Raw genomic sequence first — 7,806 nt, forward strand, 5'->3', positions numbered from 1 at the left:
TCAGATTTAAATTAGCATCCTATATTTCATCTGGCAACCTCAGGTGGGGGCAGTGGAATGGACCCAGGAAAGAAGGGCCAGGAAATGACAGGCAGGGGAAGAGGGGGGCTGGAAGGTCAGCTTGGAGAGAGTGGGAAGCTTGGGAAAAGCAAAAAGAAAGAGGTGGGGAAAAAAAGGGGTGGGAGTGGAAGCAAGGCTGGGGAAATAGTTCTAGAACTGAGACAGAGGTAGGGGGAAGAAAGCTGTGGTAGGGGGAAGGGGCACAAGGGGAGTAAGGGAATCTATGATGGGGGAGAGGTGGAAGGGCCGAGAAAGGGTAAGCAACGGAGATCCTTGGAAAAGGCAGAGAAGTTTGGAATATAGAGGGAGCTTGGCATATCCAGAAGGTTGTGGATACAAACGGAGGAATCCAGGGGTAAGGGAGACTCTTCTGAGGGTTCCTCCTAGCAATCACCTGAGATCCTCTGGTCCCTCCACACACCAGTGCAGACTGGGGGTGGGTGTATACACTGGTGTGGCCAGAACATGGCCAAGTCCCCCCTAAAGTTCAGCCATCTCTGCTCCTACAAGGAGAACCTGTGACTCCACCCCTCATCCTGACCCATTCCTGGAGATCCTGGAAGGTCAAAGAGGGCAGAGCTCCTAGAATGCAGCAACTCCTGCCCCCTCCCACATCCAAAGGGAGATAAAGAACTTGGGAAGAGGAAGGATTCTCTTAAGGACACAGTAAATGCAGAGTAGAGCCTGCATCTCTTGTCACACACCTGATCACCTTCCAATAATTCCTTCCACTTTGATTGCCTACCCCTAACCCCAAACACACCTTTAGATGGTCCTAAAATTCACTCTTATCTAATTTCCAAGTCCTGCTACTCCTAGCTATGGATCTCTTCCTAGAAGCCTTCTGACTGTCTTCCACTTTGTTATTAGTCGATTCTCCCCCAACACCTGTCCCACTTGTGTGTGGCTTTCCACAGTCACCATGTACAGCTGTTCATGTTGGACACTGTACAAGAAAGAGCCTTATACTTCAAGAGGTGCCATTCACATCACAGACATCTTAATTATTTTGAAACCATTTTTTTGTAAATATTTGTGTATTTTGTTATTCTTTTGCTGATTGCAAAGTAAATTATAATTTATTGCAATCATACTCCAGCAGATGGCAGCAAAGTGTCTTGGTCCAACATGGTTGGTAGCTACCACTTAGGAGAAATCAGCTTGAAAATGGAAGGACCTTGGAGCACCTGGGTGGCTCAGGTCATGATCTCAGGGTCATGAAATCAAGCCCTGTGTCAGGCTCCACAATGGGCATGGAGCCTGCTTAAGATTCTCTCTTCCTCTCCCTCCGCCCCTTTCCCCAATTCGTTCTCTCTCTCTGTCTCTCTCTCAAAAAAAAAAAAAAAAAAAAAAAAAAAAAAAGGAAAGACCTTGTATGGTGACACATGTAAACTGGATTTCTGGTGATCATTTTGCAATACATACAAATATTTTTTAAGTTTATTTATTTATTTTGAGAGAGACAGCAGGGGAGGGGCAAAGAAAGAGGGAGAGAGAGAATCCCAAGCAGGCTCCAAGTTGTCAGTGCGGAGCCTGATGTGGGGCTTGAACTCAAGAACCATGAGATCATGACCTGAGCTGAAATCAAGAGTCAGATGCTTAACCATACAACCCACCCAGGTGCCCCGCAATATATAAAAATATTGAATCATTATGTTTTACACCTGCAACTAATATAATGTATGTCAATTACACCTCAGTAAAAAAGAATAAAAATAAATTAATAAAAACAAAAATTTTTTAAATACTCACAAAAAAAGAAAGAAAATGGAAAGCATTGTTGATCTCATATAATCTAAAATAGCCTGTGCTTCTGAACAAGGATTTGCTTTTCACCTGACGTGCAGAGCATTTTTTTTTTATCCCCTTTTTTCCATAGTGGTTTTGCCACCAGAACCCAGGTATGAAAACCACCACTAAAGCTAAACCGAAACAGGAAAGGAAAAGGCTCATATCATATCATTGGACACGTAGATTTGGGCAAGCCTACCACCACTGGGCATCTGATCTACACATGTGATGGGACTGACAAAATAACTATTGAAAATTTTGAGAAGGAGGCTGCTGAGATGGGAAAGGTTCCTTGACGTATGCCTGGGTCTTGGATAAACTGAAAGCTGAACACGAACGTGGTTATCACCATTGATCGTTCCCTGTGGAAATTTGAGACCAGCAAGTACCATGTGATCATCACTGATGCCCCAGGACACAGAGACCTTATCAAAAAAGTAATTACAGGCACTTCTAGGGCTGGCTGTGCTGTCCCGACTGCTGCTGCTGGTGGCGAATTTGAAGCAGGCATCTCCAAGAATGGGCAGACCCGTCCATGAGCATGCCCTTCTTCTGGCTTACACACTGGGCGTGAAACAACTAATTGTTGGTGTTGACAACATGGGTTCCACTGAGCCAGCCTACAGCCAGAAGAGACACGAGGAAATTGTTGAGGAAGTCAGCACCTATATTAAGAAAATTGGCTACAACCCCAGCACAGTTGCATGTTTGCCAATTTGGGGTTGGAATGGTGACAACGAGCTGGAGCCCAGTCGCTCACAGGCCTTGGTTCAAGAGATGGAAAGTCACCCGCAAAGATGGCAATGCCAGGGGAACCACACTGCTTGAGGCTCTGGATTGCATTCTGCCACCTACTCGTCCAACTGACAAGCCCTTACGTCTGCCCCTCCAGGATGTCCACATAACTGATGGTATTGGTACTGTCCCTGTGGGCCGAGCGGAGACCGGTGCTCTTAAACCCAGCATGGTGGTCACCTTTGCTCCAGTCAAGGTTACAACTGAAGTAAAGTCTGTTGAAATGCACCATGAAGCTTTGAGCGAGGCTCTTCCTGAGGACAGCGTGGGCTTCAGGGTCAAGAACAAATCTGTTAAAGATGTTCGTCATGGCAGTGTGGCTGGTGACAGCAGACGTGACCTACCGACGGCAGCAGCTGGCTTCACAGCTCAGGTGATTATCCTGAACCATCCGGGCCACATCAGTGCCGGATATGCACCTGTGCTGAATGGTCACACGGCCCACGTTGCTCACAAGTTTGCTGAGCTGAAAGAGAAGATTGATCGTCATTCTGGAAAAAAGTTGGAAGATGGCCCCGAGTTCTTGAAATCTGGTGATGCTGCCTTCGTTGATACGGCTCCTGGCAAACCTGTGTTGAGAGCGTCTCTGACTGTCCTCCCGGCGGGCGGTTTTTGCTGTTAGTGACGTGAGACAGATGGTTGCTGTGGAGGTCATCAAAGCAGTGGACAAGAAGGCAGCTGGGGCTGGCAAGGTCACCGAGCCTGGCCAGAAGGCTCAGAAGGCTAAATGAATGGAATCCCCAATAACTGCCACCCCAGTCTTAATCAGTGGTGGAAACATGGTCTCAAAACTGTTTGTGTCAGTTGGTCTTTTAAGCTTGATAGTAAGACGTTGGCTAATGAGGGGCACCTGGGTGGCTCAGGTGGGTAAGCGTCCAACTCTTGGTTTCGGCTCAGGTCATGATCTCAGTTTCTGAGTTCGAGCCCCGAATCAGGCCCTGTGCTGGCAGTGCAGAGCCTATTTGGGACTCTCTCTCTCTCTCTCTCTCTCTCTCTCTCTCTCTTTCTCTCTCTCTCTCAAAATAAGTAAAGAAACTTAGGGAAAAAAGACTGGTTAATGATAACAATACATCGTAAAACCTTCAGAAGGAAAGGAGAATGTTTTGTGGGTCATTTATGCGTGCGTGGGTTTGTGTGTGTGTGGCAGTTTTAAGTTACTAGGTTTTTTTAAATTTTTTTAACGTTTATTTATTTTTGAGAGACAGAGAGTGAACGGGGGAGGGGCAGAGACAGAATCCGAAGGAGGCTCCAGGCTCCAAGCTGTCAGCAGAGCCCGATGCAGATCTCGAACCCATGAACTGTGAGATCATGACCTGAGCTGAAGTCAGATGCTTAACCCAACTGAGCCACCCAGTCTCCCCAAGTTATTTGTTTTTAAAATCAGTACTTTTTAGTGGAAGCAATTGAACCAAAAATCTGTCACAGAATTTTGAGAGCCATTAAAACAAAAGTCTAATGAGAAAAAAAAAAAAATCCCGCTTGGTGGCTGAGCTTTGGCCGCGTTCAGCATTTCATACTGCAGTTCATGTTTTCTAATTATTTGCCATACCAGACTAGAATTATTGAGTTCCAAATTTAAGTCCACACATCCTTTCACTTGGCATGAATCACTATATAATAATTAATACCCAATTTACCCTTAGTAATCCACAAAGAATGTTTGTGGGTGGAAATTGAAGAGTATTGCTCAACAGTCTGTTAATTATATTATTATAGCAGTTGTTTATTATTGCTTTAACAATTTCATCAGTATAGAAATTAACTATTATTAAGTTTACTGACTTGTCATCTACATATTATTTTATGATGTTAAGATTCTATGGTAAAATATCAACCCTATTTGACATCTATCAAGAAGGAAAAAATAATCACGACTAGAAAATGGAAAGCTATCATAAAACTAATTGGATCACAGAATACATTTTTGCAAAAAAAAAAAATAAGGTGGCAGGGAGAAAAAAATTTTCCACAGCAGCTATTTCAGCAAAATGTAGCTAAATGCAAAGTTATTAATGATTGACATGAATTTATCTCCTACCCTTATACAAACCGTGAAGGAAAAATTTCAAGAAATGAGTGGAAGGGGGAAAATGAAAAATCCTTTCATTAGTATGCTTTTTGCCAATCCAACCATCTAATTCAGATATTAGACTCCTAAGTTTAAGTTCTTAAAATGTCAATTTTAATATTGGTCTCAAAATATTAAATAAAATTTAATAATTTTAATACGTTTGAATATTAAACACTTAAGCTCTTAAAAATTATTCACCTTAAAGGGTGCCTGGGTGGCTCAGTCGGTTCGGCATCTGATTCTTGATCTCGGCTCAAGCTATGATCTCACGGTTTTTGAGTTTGAGCCCTGAATGGGGCTCTGCGCTGACAGGGCAGAGCCTGCTTGGGATTTTCTCTTTCCCTCTCTCCACCTCTCCCTCTCTCTCTCTCTTTCTCTCTCTCTCTTAAAATAAATAAATAAGCATAAAAAATAAAACAATTTTAAATTATTCACTTTAAGTAAAAAATTTTAACTTTTGAAGGACATAGTGGTAGACAGAAACATGATTTCTAAGACCTGTTCAGGAATGAAGGCCTTGCCTCTCTCAGTGGCTGTTCCCACGGGGATTACCTCAGCTACTGAGAGTTCCCCTGGGGTGGACCTAGACTTTGTTGAGAATGAATTACAGCTCAACTTCTCCCTCTGTCCAGTCCTGCTCCTTCACCTCCCTTCCACGATTGTTGGTCCCAAGGTCCTGAGCACTGACCTCTGTCTCGGTGTCTTGTCTGCCAAACAGCCATGCAAAGACTGGCAACATTGATCACATATTTGAAACTACGAAAGTGAGGGCACGATAGTGCGCATTACTCAAAGCCATGATCTGATTTATTATATATCCAACGGAGTTCAAAGCAGGGTCCCCAACAGACGTTTGTACGCCCATGTTCGCGGCAGCATTATGCACAATGATAGCCAAGAGGCTGAAACAATCTGTGTGCACACGGACAGATGCATGCATGAACAGAACGTGGTATATACATACAATGGAATGTTATTCGGGGAGCCTGGGTGGCTGAGTCGGTGAAACATCCGACTTCAGCTGAGGTCATGATCTTATGGTTTATGGGTTTGAGCCCCAGGTCGGGCTCTGTGCTGACAGCTCAGAGCCTGGAGCCTGTTTCAGATTCTGTGTCTCCCTCTCTCTCTCTGCCCCTCCCCCACTCACACCTGCATCTCTCTTTCAAAAATAAATCAACATTTAAATAAATAAATAAATAAATAAATAAATAAACATTAAAAAAGCAATGGAATGTTATTCAACCTTAAAAAGGAAGGAAATTCTGATACGTGCTGCAACATGGATGAACCCTGAAAACAGGCTAAATGAAACAAGCCAGTCACAAAAAGACAAATATTAATGATTCTACTTAGATGAGGTATTGAATTTCCATTCAAATTAATTCATAGGAACAAAGTAGAATGGTGGTTGCCAGGGGCTGAGGGGAGGGGGCTGGGGGAGATGCTATTCAACAGGTATAGTTTCACCTCATCCCAATGGAAGATGAGTAAGTCCCAGAAATCTGCTGTAGGACATTGTGACAATACTGTATTGTACACTTAATGCGGCAATCCTCAGGCAACCCCTCCCCCCAATCTAGGGACATACTAATATGGCACATACTCATCAGGACCAAAATGGCTCCAAAGAGAAGCTCTAGAGTTTCAGTTTTGCAAGATACAAAAGCCCAGGAGATCGGTTGCACAACCACATGAATAACTATACTTAACACTGCTGAGCTGTAAAAAACAAAAAAAATAAATAAGATCGGATATGAAGAAACTATACATTGATGCTGCAGGCAGCATCTCTGTGAAAATAGAAGAAAATATAGGCACACAATGTGCATGAGTCCATTTTTGGCGAAGCAGTGATGTGGGCTCCAGGGCAAAGCTCCACAATTCTGACAACTTATGGAAAAACCGTTTATGCAGAACATAAAGATTGGTCACATGTGGTATTGCACATTATCTAGGCGATGACATTTAAGAAAACATTATAATCATAGCATGTTTGACTAATGAAATCATTTTGAATAAGATAAGGAATACTGTTTCTCAATTATTTTGCTGACAAAGCCTGCTTGTAGTTAACAGATCAGTTAGTAATGGTTGCTAGATGAGCAGATTTCCAGACTGCACCAATTCCTAGATGTAGGAAAATTGGGGAACTTTGTCCACTTTGGGGAGATAGTTGATGGCACATTTACTAACCTGCTTAAGGAAACCAACTTTGGTGGAGGTGCGTCAGGGGGATCATTTGAGAGGCCAGATATTTGCATATGTGCACGGAAATGGAAAGGTGCATGCAAGCTTACGGAATACAACAGAAGATCCTGGAAAACATTCTAAGACATTCAACAGGAACTGCGGACACGCAAACACCAGGTAGTTGAGGACATCCAGACAGTGCTCTAGTAGGCATCTAGAGGTGGGGCTGAGACTCGGGAACACCTCCTGACTTGCCTCCTTTCTCTCTCCTTAGAGGAATAAATCCAACTGGACAATAAATAATGCAGCAAAAATTTCTTTTTTAAAAACATTTTTTGAATGTTTATTTTTGAGAGAGAGAGAGAGCACAAACAGAGGAAGGGCAGAGAGGGAGGGAGGCACAGAATCCGAAGCAGGCTCCAGGCTCTGAAGCAGGCTCCAGGCTCTGAGCTATCAGCACAGAGCCCGACACGGGGCTCAAACTCACCAACCGAGAGATCATAACCTGAGCCGAAGTCAGATGCTCAACCGACTGAGCCACCCAGGCACCCCAAAAATTTCTTCTGTATTACGGAATTTTTAAAAGATTTTATTTATTTTTTAAGCTTATTTATTTATTTTTGAGAGAGAGAGTGCGAGCAGAGGAGGAGTAGAGAAGGGGGGGGCGAGAGAGAACCCCAAGCAGGCTTGACGCTGAGCCCACAGAGCCCAACGCAGGGCTCGATCTCGTGAACCGTGAGATCATAACCTGAGTCGAAATCAAGAGTGGACACTCAACCAACTGAGGCACCTAGGTGCCCCTAAGGTTTCGTCTTTTAAGTAATGTCTACACCCAACATGGGGCTCAGAGTTACAACCCCAAGATCAAAATCACGTGCTCTACCAACGGAGCCAGGCAG

At 43.7% G+C, this 7,806-nt stretch overlaps 1 pseudogene; it reads left to right on the forward strand.

Moving 5' to 3' along the window:
- The first annotated feature begins 525 nt into the window (after positions 1 to 525).
- LOC122208907 lies at positions 526 to 3,377 on the forward strand (annotated as a pseudogene).
- The last annotated feature ends 4,429 nt before the right edge of the window (positions 3,378 to 7,806 follow it).

Source organism: Panthera leo, chromosome E2 (genome assembly GCF_018350215.1).
Source record: "Panthera leo isolate Ple1 chromosome E2, P.leo_Ple1_pat1.1, whole genome shotgun sequence".
Lineage (NCBI taxonomy): Eukaryota > Metazoa > Chordata > Mammalia > Carnivora > Felidae > Panthera > Panthera leo.